We start from the raw sequence: 19,455 nt of genomic DNA, 5'->3' as shown, positions 1-19,455 counted from the left end.
TAATAAATACAGTGGGCTAAATATTGGCTCATAGTTAGTTATATTACGTAAGTAAAGGATATGCTTAATACCTAACTGAATTACTGAGGTGGTGGTGTTTATTTGTCACAAGTGGACAAAGATGCCACCTCCCTTATATCTGTTTCGATTACTCATAACAGTATGTGGTGGTTATATATCGTCGTAACTTCTGGCCATTTTCCAGTATGGCTAAGAGAATAAAATGAATGGTTCCTAGAGATAAAAGACCTGGGATTTTGGTGATAGGTCTTGGGTTTATGTGATAGAGTGAGACCTTGTGGCCTTCACAGCCCAAGGTTAGCCCTTGTGGTCTTCTTGGGCCAACGTCTCCACCCTGTTGCACACTCTGTCCCACTTAGGGTGTGTGTGAATGCACTAGGACACAGAGAAAGCTCAGTACTGGAGTGGGGGGAGGGTAGGCTGAGGGAGCCACCCTGCATATGGTAAGGACCCTGTAACCCTGGTGCCAGTTAATAGGTTATATGGTAGTGAGCCCTGGACACCTCACAATAGAATCAGTTAAACGCCTGGCATAGGAGAGTCTGGGTGATGGGCAGGTAGCACTCCTCCCCGTGTTAAAGTATAATAAAAGTTCTAGCCTGCCATTTAATTCCATGTGTGTGTCTGACCTTGCAACTGTATCCACATCAATCTGCATTCTGTTCTTACCTACTTGTGCATAGCTACATCTCATAGGTATTTAATTCTGCTTGAAAGGAAACCTTTTTTTCCACAGCTTTTTGCCATCAAAAATATTCAAGTCACTCCATTTGCTAGCTCTTTATTCCTTTCACATTTGCTCATACAAATGCTGTCACTAAAGCAAACACATAGATCAGACTTGTACCTCTTTTTTTCTTTTTTCTTCATGTTCTCTTAAATTAAATGTGAACTGATGACAAGGGGCAAGCATCTCCTACTCTGGGGACTTTGAACTAGGGTCATTTCCATTAGACCTAAATGAGACCCTAAAGGGAAATTGAATTCATATCCCAAAACACTACAGTGTTCTGAGTCCTCGCTGAACCTGGCAGTCTGGTTGAGCAGGAAGCAATAAGAGAAATGGTTTGAAAATATCTACCTTTTAAAGTTTTTTTTCTCTCCCCTTTGAGATGCAACATGAGTCTTAACCTGTGGGTTTATCGGGAAAAAAATATGGTTTGGGGTGTGTGTGGGGTTTGGTTTTATTTTGTTTTTGTCAGATCCAACCGAGGAGAAAAAGAAACCTATTAATTGTGTAGGTGTTTCAGAAAATCATTTAAATTAAATGTTCTCTTATGAGAGCTGTGAGCTGGCAGACAAGAGAGCACATGGGGCAGGAGCTATTTGGCTCAGAATACTATCTGTCATCTCCATGAATAGTTAACTAAAGGCTGCTATGGAATATTTTTAATGGAATTCTGTAAGGGGAACTTGACTAAAATGCTGTTTGCAAAACTTATTTTGTTACCAAATGTAGACATTTCCCACTTTGGTGTCTCAGTTGGGGAAAAAAAGAGGGGTGGGGGGGAAGCATATAAAATTGTTTGGAGAACTGTGTTGTAATTTGCATGAATATATCAACATATTTTGTCTGTACAAATACTTTTCCCACAGGGCATATGCTGTGTGTCCATAAATTGTTGTTGAAATGTATAGGAAATGTTGGATACAATGGGAGATATTTTACCCTTTCATTGTTTGGAAAAACAAAAGTCTTCTTTAATTTAAAAAAGAGAGAGAGAGAGAGAAAATAGAGCAGGCCAAAAAACAACAACCCAATAACATATTCTTACCCTAAACTGGTAACAGGGGCAGAATAAGCAATTGGTTGCTTTGGGATATGCAGAGCAATTCAGAATTAGACCTGGCAAAATAGGAAGGTCAAAGCATAAACTGACTTGCAAGCTGTATTCCCAAAGCATACTTTCTATACATTGCCAATGAATTTTTATTTATATTTACTGAGGGCCTAATCTCCAAAAACTGTGTGATTTCTAAATTAGTGATAGAGAAAGGGCCTGGATTGATAGCACTGGAAATAGCACTTTGCTATTTACCCACAAAACAAATGAGGCAAAGGCCATGGCCAGGGTGACGTCCACAAGTTTGGTGGGAATCACTATGCAGGATGCAGGGAGATGCAGACTTTAGTTCTGGACACTACATGTCTGCACACCAGGGGCCATTATAGCACCCTATGGGAAGTTAAGCAGTATTTGCAAGTGTTACCAACTCTCCTAATTGTATCATGGATTTGGTGATAGCGGGTGATTTACTTAACACCCCAGCTCCTGCAGTCATATGATTATGGGAGGCATGCAGTTTTCATTTTAAAAATACTATGGTTACATCTATACAGCAAAAAAAAACCCCAAACTCTACAACAGTGAGTCTCTGAGCCCAGGTCAGTTGAATCAGGCTTGGGCTGCAGGGCAAAAATAGCAGTGTAGATGTTTGTGCTGTGGCTGAACCTTGGGCTCGGAGACCTCCACGATGGGGTTTCAGAGCCTGGGCTCCAGCCTGAGTCTGAACGCCCACACGGCTATTTTTAGCCCCAGCACCTGAGCCCGGCAAGTCGGAGTCAGCTGATCCAGGCTCTAAGACTCGCTGCCATGGGTCTTTTTTGCAGTGTCGTCACACCCTCAGTTTCTAGCCTTCCTGGTTACAGAGAAAAGTTTGAAATATGAGCCCCTAAACACTCAATACCCAGAAGACAAATAAAAAGAGAAATAAAATGTGTAATTTTTTAAAAAGATGTCATGGTTGTTGGGACCTGGCTAATGGTTTCAGAATGCTCAAGGTTGCTATTTTGCCACTGCTCTCCTCAGGTTTTGTGTCAGAGGATGGCAACTTTACATTGCAGGTGGGCCAGTGGAGGCTGCAGCTAGGATCTGCTGAATCAGAATCATGCTTGTTTAATCCATGTGCCTCGGGTTTCAGTGTCCATGGTGAAATGCTCTATTTTATCCCTGCAGTCTTTAGGGTCAGGTCCTGGAAATACATATGCTTCCTAGCAGGTCAAAAGTGTTACATTTCTTATAACTTCTGTTTTCCTATTTAATGCAAATATCTGTAGCTGTGCATGTTACATGAAACAATGGACACATCTGAACATAGCATCCGTCACACCCGGGCCAACCTTTGCAAACCCAACCTAATTTGGAGCGGGGGGAAGGAAGGAGGGCAATCCTTCAAGGGAGAGAGAAATCTCTCCACCCACAGAAGAATTAAAGTTGTTCCTGAGAGATCAATGACCTAGTCCTCTGGTGGCATCAAATACTTGTCAAATCCTCTCAGGTCTGAAAACTAGACTGGAAATCTTATGAAAATTAAGTCTTGACTAATTTTTCAGGATTCAGTCTGTTCTGTTTTCAGGGGCTGGTAATAGACCTGTCCTGACATGTTTGCTTGGCTGCTGGGGAAGATTCTTGCTTCTGTTCAAAGCTTTCAATGCAGTGGGCTTTCTTTACCTCTGAGTGAAATCCTGGCCCCGCTGAATGGGATTTCTGCCACTGACTTCAATGGCGTCTACCGCTTCTGCATTTCAAGTGGACCAGAAATACTTTCAGAAGTGACTGCCTTTGTCGCAGTGTTTCTTCACTTCTGCCTCTACATGAGATCAAAAAAGTGCAGAAACACACAAATAAACGAGAAGTTTGCTGAACTTTTTTGAATCTCCAAAGAGATAAAATTTGACTCACATCAGGTTTTGACAGGCAGATTCACACATCCCTAAAGAGTGCTAAACAGCAGGATGGCTGGGTTATAGTAAAAATACAGCTGAAAATGGTCTTACTAATGCTACTATAAAGTATAAAATATTCAATTAAAAGAAAAAATAATGAAGACTTTATTAAATAAGAGTACTACCACTGCATATTACTAACCCCCAAGGACGAGAGTGACTCTTGTACCAACAATAATGCAGGTTTTGTGCATATATTATGGATTATATTCTCTTTTCAATGCACATGCATTAGCATTAATAGGCATGGAAAAGAGGATAGATTCATTTACAGTGTCACCCAATATAAGCAACAAAGTTATTTTAAATTCATTCATTCTATGATGCTTTTGATTCCTTCTGGACTAAAACGACATATTCATGATGCAAGGACTTCAGGGGAAAAATTCTTATAGAATGTCCACAAAAGATCAGAATTATTTCATTTGGCATTTGAATTTGCTCAGCAAAGTTGGGGGATTGTTTTATTTTAATCTTGTTGATAAGTGAACAGTTTGCTGCAATACTTGATATTTAGATGTAGGAACACAGATACTACAATGATGTGTGGTATAAGAACCTATATAGAATAGAATTCAAATGCTGTGTCGTTACGATTGGTCACATAATATTGTTTTCTTTCTCTGATTGGACAAGCAGATTGGTTACAATCAGAAATAAGGCTTATATGGCTTATTGCGCTGCCAGGGTTCTGGCAAGGGGCTTTGGAAACCCTTTCCCTATTCTGCATCCTGTAGTATCTCATCTTGTATAAAATATACCAAATACCATTTAGAGGTTTGTAACTTCCTGTCATCTCCACAGTCATTGACATAAATTAATGTCATGTGCTCGGTCCTAGTGTCAGGGGTGTAGTTAAATACTTATCTTAATCGTATAATTGCCTATGTGCTCAAAGATCTGGCAAGGGAGTTCCTGGAGTCCTATCCCCTTGCTGTGTCAAGCAGTGGCGCTTCCCATGTAAAATATGCCACTTCTGCGTACGTGCAGGCAAGCTTAAAATTCACTTCTAGCAAAGCTTTATGTGAGTAAAAATCAATTACTTGTGTTAAGAGTTGGACTCAGGAAGCAATTTGCTGTGCATAACCACAACTGTGTAGAACCTAACTTATAAACAATGCTTCGTATTCTTAAATCCCAGCACATGTATACGGATATCTCTCTTTTATGCAGCACTCTCATAACAGCCTAAATGCTACAGGAAGTGATTACAAGAGGAGGGAAGAACAGTTATAATTCATTTTAAAATGTGTGCCTTTTCTCATTGAAAATGGTGAGGTTTGGCCTGCTCTGTATGGATGTGAGGAGAGAATTTAGTCTGTAATACTATAATGATATTAAAAATATCAAGAAATATTTGTAGAGATTATAGAGACCCAAAACACCATGGATGGAGTGAACACACAACTGTCTCTATTTCCTGTTTACACCAACTCATGCACACATGTTCTATGCCCCCTATTGGCCACTCTGAATAGTGGTTCTAAACGTTCACAACTAACACCACAACATCATTTTAAAAATCACCTTTTGTGCTTTACCGCTTTGTCTGGGCATGTAACTGCTGTTCAAGTCAATGGGAATCTTGCTTGTGTAATTGCCGGAAGCTCAAATCCAAATTGTTTTTCCATGATAGAAGATCCCTCAAACTGAAATTCTTCCTAATTATTATTAGCAGATAGAAGTGAGATTATTCATAGTTATCTACTTGAAGCAGTGTTAGAGCAGCTAGAGGTTAAGAGGCAGAACAGAATATTCTAATTAGGAAGTAAAATTTCTACTTGTCTGAAGAGTGAGTAACCAGAGAATTAATTAAAAGTGCTAATAATAATAATTATACACGATAACATTATTTCAAATGTAAAAGATAATGAATTTAAAATATGGAGTGTTGTGAAAATACCAAGCTATCACCATTGCTATTAATTTTGGGTCCCCTGACATCCCTTTCTGTATATACCTCAGCTGCAGTGTTCCAGCCCCTTCCCTCAGTCCTCATTGCTCCCACACACAGAAGAGAGCAGGCAGGGAGTGGGCTGGTAAGAACATGCAAAGGGGAGATGAGGCTGGGCCTGCAGAACTGAGGGTGGAAAAGTAACATGGCTGAAGGCTTCTCTGCTGTCCTTCTTCCTGTGGGGATTCTCCAGTAAGGGGGAGTTTTAGGGGAAGCTGCAGCCAAGGGAGTCCCTGTGAGTTTGGATCTATTGGTGCTTCCTTGCCTAGAGCTGCTATGAAGTTTGGTGGATCCCAGGAGATAGCTGCAGATCTTGCCCATCTATGGCTTTTTTTTCAGCAGGGCCCATGTCCTGCTCTGGGAGAGGGGAAAATCCATCCCCTCAGCAGTTGAAGAATTGTATAGGAACCACCCTTCCCTGACAATGGAATGATTAGGGAGAAATATGTCCAAAGAGAATCTGGATGAGATTTCTTCTTCTTTACCCACAGATTTTCCTTTGGGTAGGTCTTCACATAGCCTTGAGAAGTGCACCACACTGTATCCTATCCAGTCAGCCATATATTCTAATCACACTCGCTACAGCTATCCCCTGGTACCCAGGACCAGTCCCTGCAACATTAGCTTCAGCAGTCGTCCTCTGCTCATCTGACCCGTATGTCCTATAAACTCAATTTCTTGATTATATCAGATATCTCTCTGGTTATGCTGTGACTCCTGCTGTTACCCTGGCAAAAAATCTGCCATAAAACCACCAGCATAACCAAGAGCAGTATATGACCCTAAAACTTTGGCATAATTGTTTTTTTTCCCCCACCCCATTGTTTTTCATATTTCTAACCCTTATGTTCCTGCTTCTATCTGGTCACCATGTATGGTAAAGTTACTGAGAGAAATGGGACAGGGATAAACATCCAGGCCCATTGGCCATACACAGAAGCCATGTAGATGTGATTCAGGATACCTTCTCATCTCTCCATGGGCTAAGTGTAAGGGCTTATGGTTTCATTCTACCCTCCCTTTACTCATACCAAGTTGCATTGACTCATATGAGTACTTGCTCACTGAATTCCAAACACAGAATAGTCCTTACATAAATATTCCCATTGAACCCAATGAGAGTGCTTCTGTGAGGACTATTCAATGTGAATAAAAGTAGCAGAACTGAGACCTCCAGGATTTTGTTCAATAATACTAAGCAATATTCTCTGCTATATTGTTACACCTCCTAATCCTTGAGAGTGGAGGTCTGTCACTCTCTCAGCTGTATGTGAAAACAGGCGGCTATATTATGAGGTGCTTTATTAAAGTGGCATTTTCTTTTCACCAGTATAAATCCATCTTTGCAGAACGCCAGTATCTCTGTGCCTGCTCTTTGCAGGAGGCACTATTTATTTTTAACTTTGCAAACAAACAATTACGTTTTTTAAAAGCCCTTAAAAATTTTATCCTAGATATAAATGGGTTGCACTTTGCCTCTTGGCTGATCAGAGTGTCACCTAATTAATCAGCTTTGTGTTACTGCCATAGGCTTGGAAAGAAATGAAATAAACAAATAACCAAACAATCTTATTTCCATGAACTGTTTGACTTTGGTGCATTAATGTTTCAGCCATTTCAAGAAAGAAGTTATCACTCTCTGTATCTCTGTAGAAGCTGAGGAGATGTTGAATTTGTGGAACTCTTAATTCTGCAGCAGTAGCAAAGTGCTTCCGTAGCACCGTGCGAGGGAGTGCTGAGTTTCTGGACAGTGGGTAAGGTGTAAAGCTGACATCCTGACCATTTGCTTATGGCATTTTTCATAACCGACTGACAGGTCACACAGGCATTCAGCTCAAATGTCAGCTCAAGTAATGATGTTTTGCTGAACCTCAGTACTGCTCCTCTCTTTGATAAATATCCCTTATCTACCATACAGATCTGTTCTGAAGCTTAATTAGTTAATGGACCTCCCAGGATAGAAAGTCCATCTGGAGAATGATGATTATGGTTTAATCAACATCCTCTTTGCCAGAGGACCCCACAATCAAGCAGTGGAAGCCCCCAAAATGATGTGCTGGCAAGAGAGAAAAAGTGCATTCAGCACAGCTAAGAGATGCACTGGCTCAGCACCTTCCCTCAACTTGTGGGTATCCCATGAAGTCCTTGGCAGAGATCAAAGTATCCCTCCCAACAGAAACCCACCGGGAGTGTAGGTGGCAGTCTCATGACCCACCCTTGCCTGCAGCAAGCGAGGCTGGCAAGAAACCTCCTTACCCCAGCAAGAGTGGATGCGTATAAAGTGCTCTGGGTTACTCAGATGAAAGAATCTAATGAAATTCAAGTTATTATTTTGTTTGTTAATCCTCTGATGTCTGACACTGACAGGGACAGATCTGCAGCTAGTGCAAAGCAACACCATTCCATTGACGTACATCGATTTACACCAACCGACTATCTGGACTACAGATTTTTACACCAGAGTTCATGTAAATGCACATCATCAGCAAAGCACAGCATTCATAACTTGGATCACTAAAACAACAGTGAGTGTCAGACTTTCAGATATGCATATTTTCCTTTTCCCTTCAGTTCTCTGTATGCTATGCATGTGCATCTTAAAGATTCATAAAATCAGTTATGTTCAGTTTATGGAATTTCTTTTTTTAACTTTGTTCTGAAGAAGAGTGAAAATGCAGTAAATGATCAAATTCTATGGCTTTCTTATTCAATAAATCTTCTTCATATGTGTGAAAATCTCTCTCTTTCTCTCTCCTTCTTTCACAATGCCCTGGAGGAACTTGCAAGTTTAAAGGAAGATAAAACATGTACCAAAAGAGACATCTAGGGTATTTTTAAAAAAGGTAAATCCTGTCCTAAAAAAAATGAAACAAACAAACAAAAATATACAGAGTCTGTTGCATAAATTTTACATAACTAATGACCATAGTTAATCAGTTAAATAACATAACATGGCAAATCTGCATTACAAGGAGGGATGAAATATTTGTAGTGTTGTTTGCATGGGGATAATTTCCATTTTCTTCCTGTGATATGATTGCTTGAAAATGTTCCCTTGTCACATTGTGTATAGTAAATCTGGCCCTAAATTTAGAAATGTTGGTAACTATATTTTGATGTCGATATTATTTGGCAACTCTGCATTTGAATCGCACTCAAAAGGAGGAGCTGATTGTGCTGGATGATCAGGGAGATAAAATTGTGGTAAAAGAAGATTTTAAAAAAAATATGCAATCTTAGGAATGCAAAAAGCATAAAGGAATTAAGGGAATTCTATCCTCTCCATTTTTCAGCTAGAAGCCATTGTCTTATTTCTAAGGGATTTTAATATTTTTCATTTATTCATGGTCCAACATCAGGTAAGGGATTTCCTCTCCCAAATAATTGCTTGCTTCCAGGAATTGCAAGAAATTCAGTCCACACCATGTGTGCTTTCTTTCAATTATAGTGAACTGCCGGGAAAGTAGGTAAGAGGACATGTAAAATCTTGGATGGAGCTGATACGGTCAATGGAATGCAATGGAATTACACTGGTGTGGGGTCAGAATCAGGCCCAAGTCATCTGTATTTTCACAATTGCATTTGGCACCTTGAAAACCTGTAATGTGTACATTCCCCTTTCCTACTCCTTACAGACGGCTATGTTCTCTATTCCCCTACACCATGTAGCACCAGGGACTGCACAATGTACAGAGCAATAGAGAATGTGGCCCAGAGATTTTGGGAATGGGTGCATTAAGGACCTGTTTGAAAGCCTGCTGAAGTCAATGCAAGTCTTTCTATTGATTTCAGTTGGTTTTGGATCAGGTCCTTAACACATTAAATAAATGCAAGTAAAAGAAACTGTTTAATAATGCCACCTTTACATTTTCCTTTATAATTTCTACCAAGAAAAGGCCTTGTGATTGAAATGCCTTAGCTAGAGATGTGAAAATATTTGCAAGCGAAATGGAAAATAATCAACACGGCAGGGGTTTGCATTTCAGTCTGAACACCTTGTGGGAAACCTAACACAAGTACTTCACGTGAGCAAAACTGGCTAGGACAGAGAGACTGTGAGGAAAAAATAAGAAGGGTGGGGTTACTCACAGATCTCTTGTATAACTCCCTAGGGGTTGCTTCCTATTTAACTCCCTCACCCCCCCCCCGCCCGCCCCCAGGGGTAGACCTAAGGAAATGTTCTTAAGCATAGATAGCCCATCAAATAAGCATTTCCAAAAGCAATACCTGCAAAAATTTAAATATTTTATAAAATTTAAATGTTTTGTCAAGAGTGTTTTTTCAGTGACGAGTCCATTTTTGAAATAAGAACCTGCTGCCTTAGGCCTGCATTAAGTGCCAACAAATTATGCACAATTCATACATCATACTTATTGAATACTTTCTTCCATTCAATACAAAATTACACTGTTACTATGATAACCTGGAAATCACATGAAACATGTAAAAAGAAAAGGAGTACTTGTGGCACCTTAAGACTAACCAATTTATTTGAGCATGAGCTTTCGTGAGCTACAGCTCACGAAAGCTCATGCTCAAATAAACTGGTTAGTCGCTAAGGTGCCACAAGTACTCCTTTTCTTTTTGCAAATACAGACTAACACGGCTGTTACTCTGAAAAATGAAACATGTAGAGCTTTTCAGACAGAGGTCAAATTCAGACCTGGACCGGAGTCTCCACTTGGGTGAAGCCACTTTGCCTTACCAGTAGTTCAAGTAGGGCAGTGCCCTCCAGTACGCAGTACCGGCAAGAGATATTTAGTGAGTACAGGGTACTGGAAAGACTTGGGGCTAGCCCTCCACCCCCGCCGGTGGGAGGTGGGGCTACCCTCTAAAGGAGCAGAATGTGGGTAGGGAGGGCATTTATATGACTTTAACAGCACAATACATATGCTAACACACTTAAACAAAGGGTTTGTTTAAGTGTGTTCACATATGTATTGTGCTGTTAAGTTGGTCAGGAGTCCTCGGGGGGGGGCGTGGACGGAAGGTGTTTAAACAGTGTCTTTGATTCTGTTTCTCCCCATTGGTCTGAATTATTCCATACCGCATCACATCAAGTCCGAATCATTAGAGGAATGCATCTGTTTGCATTGATCAGAGGTTGTTTGGATTCCGGTGTCAGCCCAGTTTTGCAGCCTAACAGAAATGAGGTGGTGTCCCCAGTGTACATAGAATTCTTCTTTGCAGCCAAACTAATCTAACATGCATTTTGTTAACTGGAACTGGAGCAGCAAAACAAAGAAAACAAATGCCTCATTTTTCAGCTTTGTGGGTGAGAGAACTGTAAGTGAAGCCTACAATGCTGGACGCTGATGGCCTTAAACCAGCTGCCTCAGGAATCTGCCAAGAACTTTGTTGAAAATATCTTCCTCATCTTAGCAACGGAGCTAAGACTTATCACATATCTGCCCCCTTTTATTTGAATGAAGCTCCTTCTGATCTGGCAGCTCAGGCATTGTCAGTTTCATCCAGAACCATTTACAAACTTGGAACCTAATCCTGTAAACCCTTAATCATTTGATCAATTCCATTGAAAGCAATAGGACTATTTGTATGATTGTGGACCATTTTTGTGGTAAGAGTTTCCGGAGTTTGTTCTGTTCCTATAAAGCAAGTTGAATCTCCCCTTGAAATGCAATGTTTGGGTACAATACCATAATGCAGTTTAGGGTACAGTTCTAATTAAAATGTGTCTGTTAATAAGTCATACATATACTGAAATGGCTCCTCACCTAACTCCCATATTCCATATAAACAAACTGAAATACTACATATTTGGGGGGAAAGTGAGTAGTTAAGCATGTTGATGTTTGTATATACATCATTGTTCCAGTACAGTGTTTCATCACTGTACTGGAAAATATAGTTGAACTTAAACTTTCTTCAAATTCCATAGAAAATTAACAGCCCCAATTGTTTTCTATATTAATCAGTGGGTACCTGGAAAAAGTCCATGCCTTCTAAGAGAAAAGAATCAGTCCACACTTACTGGAAAAAAAATTCCTTCTAACTGGCGTTCAGAAGAGTGCTGCAAGACACACACATAACCTCATGAGCAGAGGGTGGAGAGGAGACCCTCCCACATTATGATCAGCAAACAAATAAATAAAATAAATAATAAAATCTCAAAGAGGCAGAGGTTCACAGATTTGCAAACCTGAAAACCTGTGTTATGCTTAAACCACCTCAGCACATACCAGGTTTATGAATATTAAAAAGTTACGTGTAAAGGAACACTGAAGCCCATTAACCAGAATGTGTGCCAGCCAGTATGCCCTTACTGACTAAGGGCTCAGTCACACCTGAACAGCTAATAATTAACCTTGCCCTTTTAGGCTAATCAGAGTCATGTCACTGGCTCCATCACTTTTGTTACATAACAGCTAACAAAACTCCAGTGCTGACATATAGGGTCTCAGATACATGGTGTGATTTTTTTCAGACTCTCTTTTGGGAATAGTCATGTATGTGAAATAGCTGGTACTTACATGCATAGAAATAGCATAATCATATCATCTTGGTATCTGAAGTTATGAATATTAGCTATGTTTACTACATTTGCTCCTGTGGTATGCCCACAAGGGATTTAGCCAGCACATGAAGGGACAAGTCAAGCTGAATGGCCCATTAAGGAACACTTAGCTCACAATGGACCCTGGAAAATGCCTCTCTACACTTTTCCTGTGAACATTCTAACTAGAATATGGGTGGGGGTGATGGACATGTAGCTTGCCCATGTGACTCCAAACACCATCTTTCACAGTGAGAAGAGATTTCCCTTCACTTGGCAGAAGGAGGGGCCCGGGGCAGGGAGGAGTCACATGGAGCGTCATGTGGGGAGGTCATGTGCCCCCCTCCCTTCCCCCTGTCCATCCCAGGAGTGCAGTACCAGCAAGATATTATTTCTACTTGCACCACTGTGCCTCACTCTATCATAGTGGGAATGTTTGGATTTGGATCATAGCCAGGGAAAAAGTCACATAGCCTAGCCTCTGTGCTTTGGTGCCCACTGCCTATTATATCAGCCAATGGTTCCCTGGGGTAGCTGGCACAAGTTAGAACACTTTAGGCTATAAAGTGCTCTGCATCTTCAGAGCTCTGTGCATGTAAAAACAGTCTGTTACTAATCCACACATCAAGTACTGTACATAAGAATTAGCTTTATTTTGTGGATGGGGAAACTAAGACATTGACTTGTCCAAACCCACGTGATGCAGTAGCAGTCCTGGGACGTAGGACTAAGTCTAAAAAGTTTGTGGCATCTAGTCCCATGCTTATCAAAATAATTACACCCTCTTGAGAGAATTACAGGTTTATAGTCGCTGTGGCCCCATCTATTATCCTCCTCTCCATCTAAGTAAGTCTGCTACCTTCTCCCGCATTTGCAATCTCAGAAAAAGAGCATGGAGCAAGGAAGGGTGCTCACCGTGCACCTCCCTATTATTGGAGACATTAAATGATTCACATTCCCAATTTATTGTTCGGAAAGGGAGCACTAAAATCAGTTACTAAGAAATTAAGAAGACTATCCTTCCCTAAAGATGTGTTTTATTAAGCAAACAAAACATAAAACCTTCACACTGTCTGTGATTGATTAATGACCTTTTTCAAAGACCCTAATAACAGGAACAATTGAAGAATATTGGAACAATTAAGGAGTTTCTGCACAGGCAGTTCACTTATCAAAATGACTTGGACAGGCATTCAGCTGGATCATTGCACCTTATACCTTAACTACTGTCAAATCAAGTATAACAGCCCACCCAGGAAGACTATTTTAAGCACATCAGCAAAATGCCACCCTGAACTTTTAGCAGCAATTATAGGTATAAAAGATATTGGCCTTGAATGATTTAAGATGAACTCTACAACAGCATCTGTCCAGACACTAATCTCTTACCATTTACTATTTTACCTTGTGTTACAGGTATTAGCAGTTAAGTTATGTTAGCATTTTTTCAGATAAAACCCAGACTTTTGAAAGAGTAAAAGCTAAACTAATCAGAGTGCCACAGAGCTTTTCTGTGGAAAGTCTCGCTTTGAAATACCAATTACTAATGTAGGTAATCTGAGGGAGTGTAAAAGCAATTTAGGCCAGATGGCTGCAAAATGAAGAATTCTACTGGCAACTAATCTATGCTGTCCTAAAAATATATTTTAACATCATAAAGTAATGATGATTTGTTATTATTTGATCAAAATAGCTTTGCCACCTCCCTGTTTTTTCCATCACTTTTGTGCACCGGAGCAAAGTAGCATTTTAAACACATCCTGCTGCTGGTTGACTTCAAGTTCCACTCTTGCTGAATTCACTCACCACTTACAGACTCCTCATGAGAACAGCAGATTTTGCTGCTACTCTTCTTTTTTTTGTCATTGTGAAGAGGTCAGCAGAACCTTTTATGGTCCATTTCTTTTCTATCCCTTTGGATACAGTTGTGTTTTAAATAGGTTAAAATATGGAAGGGCATATTTCCAGCTAACATCTGATTTCAGTAAGCCCAATTTTGCAGGGAAAGCAGCTGCATGGTATCTTTCATGCCTGGAATTAGTTGTGCGTGCAAAGTGGGTTTGCAAAATTAAAGGCTATAATATGGCCAGATCTTCATCTGGTGTAAATCGGCATGGCACCATTGAAGTTAATGGGGTACCTTTTAACACCAGCTGAGGATCTGGCCCTAGGGCTGAAATTCTGGCCTTGAATTTTTTAGATATGCTTATTTTACAACTTTTTCTTAATCAACAGAACAACAAGGAAGTGTGTGTAGCTGCAAAAATCAAAGTCATTCTGAACCCTTGAACAAGACATGTATAAATACAAGCAAGTTAAAGAAGTGTGGGCTGTATGAATGGACTATATGGTGGATAGAAAGCTGGCTAGATTGTCGGGCTCAACGGGTAGTGATCAATGGCTCCATGTCTAGCTGGCAGCCAGTATCAAGTGGAATGCCCCAAGGGTTGGTCCTCTGGCCGGTTTTGTTCAATATCTTCATAAATGATCTGGAGGATGCTGTGGATTGCACCCTCAGCAAGTTTGCAGATGACACTAATCTGGGAGGAGAGGTAGATACGCTGGAGGGTAGGGATAGGATACAGAGGGCCCTAGACAAATTAGAGGATTGGGCCAAAAGAAATCTGATGAGGTTCAACAAGGACAGGTGCAGAGTCCTGCACTTAGGACGGAAGAATCCCATGCACCGCCACAGACTAGGGACTGAATGGCTCGGAAGCAGTTCGGCAGAAAAGGATCTAGGGGTTACAGTGGACGAGAAGCTGGATATGAGTCAACAGTGTGCCCTTTTGCCAAGAAGGCCAAGAAGGCATTTTGGGCTGTATAAGTAGGGGCATTGCCAGCAGATTGAGGGACGTGATCATTCCCCTCTATTTGACATTGGTGAGGCCTCATCTGGAGTACTGTGTCCAGTTTTGGGCCCCACACTACAAGAAGGATGTGGAAAAATTGGAAAGAGTGCAGCGGAGGGAACAAAAATGATTAGGGGACTGGAACACATGACTTATGAGGAGAGGCTGAGGGAACTGGGATTGTTTAGTCTGCGGAAGAGAAGAATGAGGGGGGATTTGACAGCTGCTTTCAACTACCTGAAAGGAGGTTCCAAAGAGGATGGATCTAGACTGTTCTCAGTGGTAGCTGATGACAGAACGAGGAGTAATGGTCTCAAGTTGCAGTGGGGGAGGTTTAGGTTGGATATTAGAAAAAACTTTTTCACTAGGAAGGTGGTGAAACACTGGAAGGGGTTACCTAGGGAGGGGGTGGAATCTGCTTCCTTAGAAGTTTTTAAGGTCAGGCTTGACAAAGCCCTGGCTGGGATGATTTAGTTGGGGATTGGTCCTGCTTTGAGCAGGGGTTTGGACTAGATGACCTCCTGAGGTCCCTTCCAACCCTGATATTCTATGATTCTATGAAATACAGAATGAAAAGGAGAGTTAATCACATTAGTCTGGCTTTATTAACCAGACCACATTTCCTTAAACTCCTGGTTCCCCTGTTTAACAGATGTAGCTTTTGTAAATCACTCAGAAGCCTGAGTAAGAATCACCAATGTTAATTTTGTTTGCTGATTTCCTATTTTTATTCAATAATTTACATTAGTTTTTAAATTTCTGACGTTGATAGCGAAAATATTGAAGTTTAATGAAAGAGAAAATCAAGATGAGAACATGTCGACAAGCTATGAAGCGTCCAGCTTCAAAGGCATAAGACCTTGCTTGAGAAGGATTCTGTTAATGCTGCTCACAGCATGAGTATACTACGAGACACTGAACATTGCATGTCCGGGGGTATTTTAAAGTTGCCTTTTCTAGAATAGCTCATAAAAAATTGTCACCTTTTTTGGTGAAATATCTATATATCTATATCATCTATATCTATATCTATATGACTAAGTGAATATGTTCATAAAAACATTATCTTTTCATCTAATTTTGGTCGGATTTGTGTAAAAAATGAAACTCCAAAAATAAAAAAAAAATGTTTTTCGAAAATCAAATACTGAAACACTTGCTTTCAAGTGTAAAGTCTGTTGACAAAAATCTGAAGAAATCTACTTTTTTTTCTCTCTTTCTTTTCCAAAATAAACAGTTTTGATTTGTTTGAAAATGTTACTGGAAAGATAAATATTTTTTTTTCAAAATCTCTCATATTTAGCTTTGCATTTTAAAGATCTAATTCTATATTCCTCCCATGCTCAACACTCCTGTTGATTTCAGCAGAATCTGTGAGTGCCCAAGAAAAACAAGAAAGGATACTGGATTAACAGGACTGGAGAAAAATACAGTGGGTGAAACAATAGGTGATGGAACTACAGGTGCTGTGGGTACATCAGCACCCTCTGGCTTGAAGTGGTTTCCATCATTTACAGTTTGGTTCAAAGGCTCTCAGCATCCCGACTCTACAAAGTGTTCCAGCACCTCTGGGTGAGACCCTGGCTCCCCTGAAGTCAATCAGAGTTTTGCCACTGAATTCAATGGGGCTAAATCCCTTAAAATGTGATGATTATTCATCGGCCAGGTCAGCAAGATCCATCCCTGTAACCGTGATGTATAGAAGCTGAAATTCAGTGGGATCAGGACTATCACTTAGCATATGTTTGTTACAGCACCTAGCACAATGAGCCCTAATCTGGTAGTGGCCTTTCTATGCTACTGCAATATAAACATTAAGCAATAGCCAGTATAATATCAAACTTTATCTGTGAATATAAGGGTTCAGAATTTCTGAGTGGAGGTTACAACTTATATACGTTACTAAATATAAATAATGACTAAGTCTGAGCTGAACCCTGCAGCGCTCAGCCACTATGGGGATGGATGGCAGTATAAAAACCTCAAATAGTGTGAGGATCTGCACATCTCTTAAACTTTTTTTTTTTTGAGGAGGAGGTTAGCAAAATGTCTTCTAGATTCTAAATCCTCCTTCTGCCCCTATACATAGTCTAAGCCCGTATTCTTTAAACAGGGATTAATTTCAAGGAAACACAGTGTTTCCAACTAATGGGAAGTCTGTGCTATGTATAAGGGAGTTAGGATCCTTCCAGAGGATATGCAATATGGTGTATTTTTTCTCTTGCTCCACTCCTCTGTGCTCTCCTTTCTTTTTACATTATAGTAATGTTTTCTCTGATGAACTTAAATAATGATTCACAGTATCTGAGTGATTTTTTCTTTTTAAAGCAGCAAAATGATCAATCCATTTTCCATCCAGAGGCCAGTCATATGATGAATTTCAATCTCTTTGTCAATCCTGAAATCCACTTTCTCAGTGAAAACTCCCACTGGAGTAAATGGAAGAATAGTCTCTGAGCGAGGACTGCAGGACTGAGCCCTAAGTTGATGAGAAACAGGCAAGAAAGTACATAAACTGCTGTCTGGTCAGGTAATGTAAAAAGATCTTAGCTAGCAACAATATTACCAGATTAAGGAGCTAATTATGGCTCACTTTGGCTCTGGAAACAATAGAGAGGATGCAGTTAGACAGAGGATCATCTCTCTGAAAGAATGACCCACTATGGGCTTGATCCATTGCTCAATGAAGTCAATAGAAAGAAGATAGACAAGCAACAAATAGCACTTGCCGTTGGCTATGTAGTGACTCTTGAGGGGCTACTGCTATTTCTTCACTTTCTTTAATTTATGGTACCACCAGCTAGTGTTAACAGGATTATCGCTACTCCATATGCTGTCAACCAGATGGCATGCACGTTATTGCATGATGCGTATTTTATTTATTGCCAACCTATTCTTTTTGTGATGCCCTGTTCTTTCTGCAAAGGGCTACAGCTACAATTTTAATTTGGTTGATGTTGACCTTGTAGTCAACTCTCTAGCTAGGTTGAAGGTAAACATATCTTGCTCTATCGACTAAATTAGGGGAGCTTTTTGTCCACAAGGGACACTGGGTTGCTTTGCTGTGTGCATGCAATATAAATCAAAGGAGGAGGCATTATTAATAAATAAGGCATTGGTTAGACTTTGTCTGGAAATCTTGTTTAAAGCACTGATAACTATCCAATAGCTTTTATATAATTGCCTTTGGGGATTGCAATGCACCATAACTAGAGCACAGAAAGTGAAAACATGAGTAGAACTGCGGTGAACTTTTTGCAACAAGCAATTTATTCATAGAACATGGGCCCTTTTTTTCTCTTCTTGATTTGTTAGTGAACATTCCATGTTTTCAATGAATTGTTTCATCATACATAATTATTTAGTGCCTGTTTTCTGTGAATGTATTTCAGCCTATGGGTTGTTCATAAACTGTTGGCTGTCAGGATTGCATTGGCACAGGCCATTTGAAACTCAAGCTGCCACATAGCAGTGTTTCTGTTCCTTCACTGGATGAGCAAAACTCAGATATTCACTGATATGAATAGTTGGGGAAACCAGGAAGATGGTGGGCTAGGTTGTCAGATGGTATAAACTTTATAGCTATGCTGATGGAGCTGTGGGTTGAGCTTCATTGGAACTATGCTAATTTATGGTATTTGACAACCTGGCCTTGTAGTCTTCCCATGAATATCCTGGAACGTGTTGTTTGGATGAACATTCCTGCCAGTTATCTCACTGGGCCAGATCTTCAGCTGATGCAAAATGATGTGGCTCTCTTGAAGGTGGTGGAGCTGTATGGATTTCCACTTGCTGAGGATTTGGCCCATTCACTAGAATATTCATGGACTTTGAACACAGTGGGGCAGAAATGCAGCTAAATCAAAAATATTTTAAAAAATTGAACAAGTGATCATAAGTAATTGGTTGCATTCTTTCTCCTATTGGAATCCAGATTTTAGACACAGTGAATTATCTATAAAATGTCTTTCAGTGTTTCTACATGGTCTCCTATTTCTAGATCTGCACAACGCAAGGATATGAAAATGTATCCTCTAAATGACCAAAAGTTGGAATTTTAGTGGATCCTGAGCATAGTTATTTCATGTGACAAAACAACAAATTACTTTGGGATAATTTACCAATCTGAACAGTTGTTGAGTCAAGGAGCACCAGTGCATTCAGGAGAGAATTGGATGGGTTTTTGAACAAAGAATGGAGAAGGGACTCTGTAGAGAAAATAGGAAAATGGAAATGAGGGAAATGGAAAATCTGACCATGCTTACCCATTCTAAGTGTGTTTCTGCATTTGCTATTTATAATGAAGGGGAAGCATGGAGAAGAAAAGTGTGTTTTTAAACTCTGTTGCATCAAATCATAATGGCACTTTTGGGTTATGTCATTACAA

Source organism: Eretmochelys imbricata, chromosome 13 (genome assembly GCF_965152235.1).
Source record: "Eretmochelys imbricata isolate rEreImb1 chromosome 13, rEreImb1.hap1, whole genome shotgun sequence".
In the NCBI taxonomy this organism is placed as follows: Eukaryota; Metazoa; Chordata; order Testudines; family Cheloniidae; genus Eretmochelys; species Eretmochelys imbricata.
The sequence above is the reverse complement of the archived record's forward strand: the minus strand, read 5'-3'. Positions refer to the sequence as shown.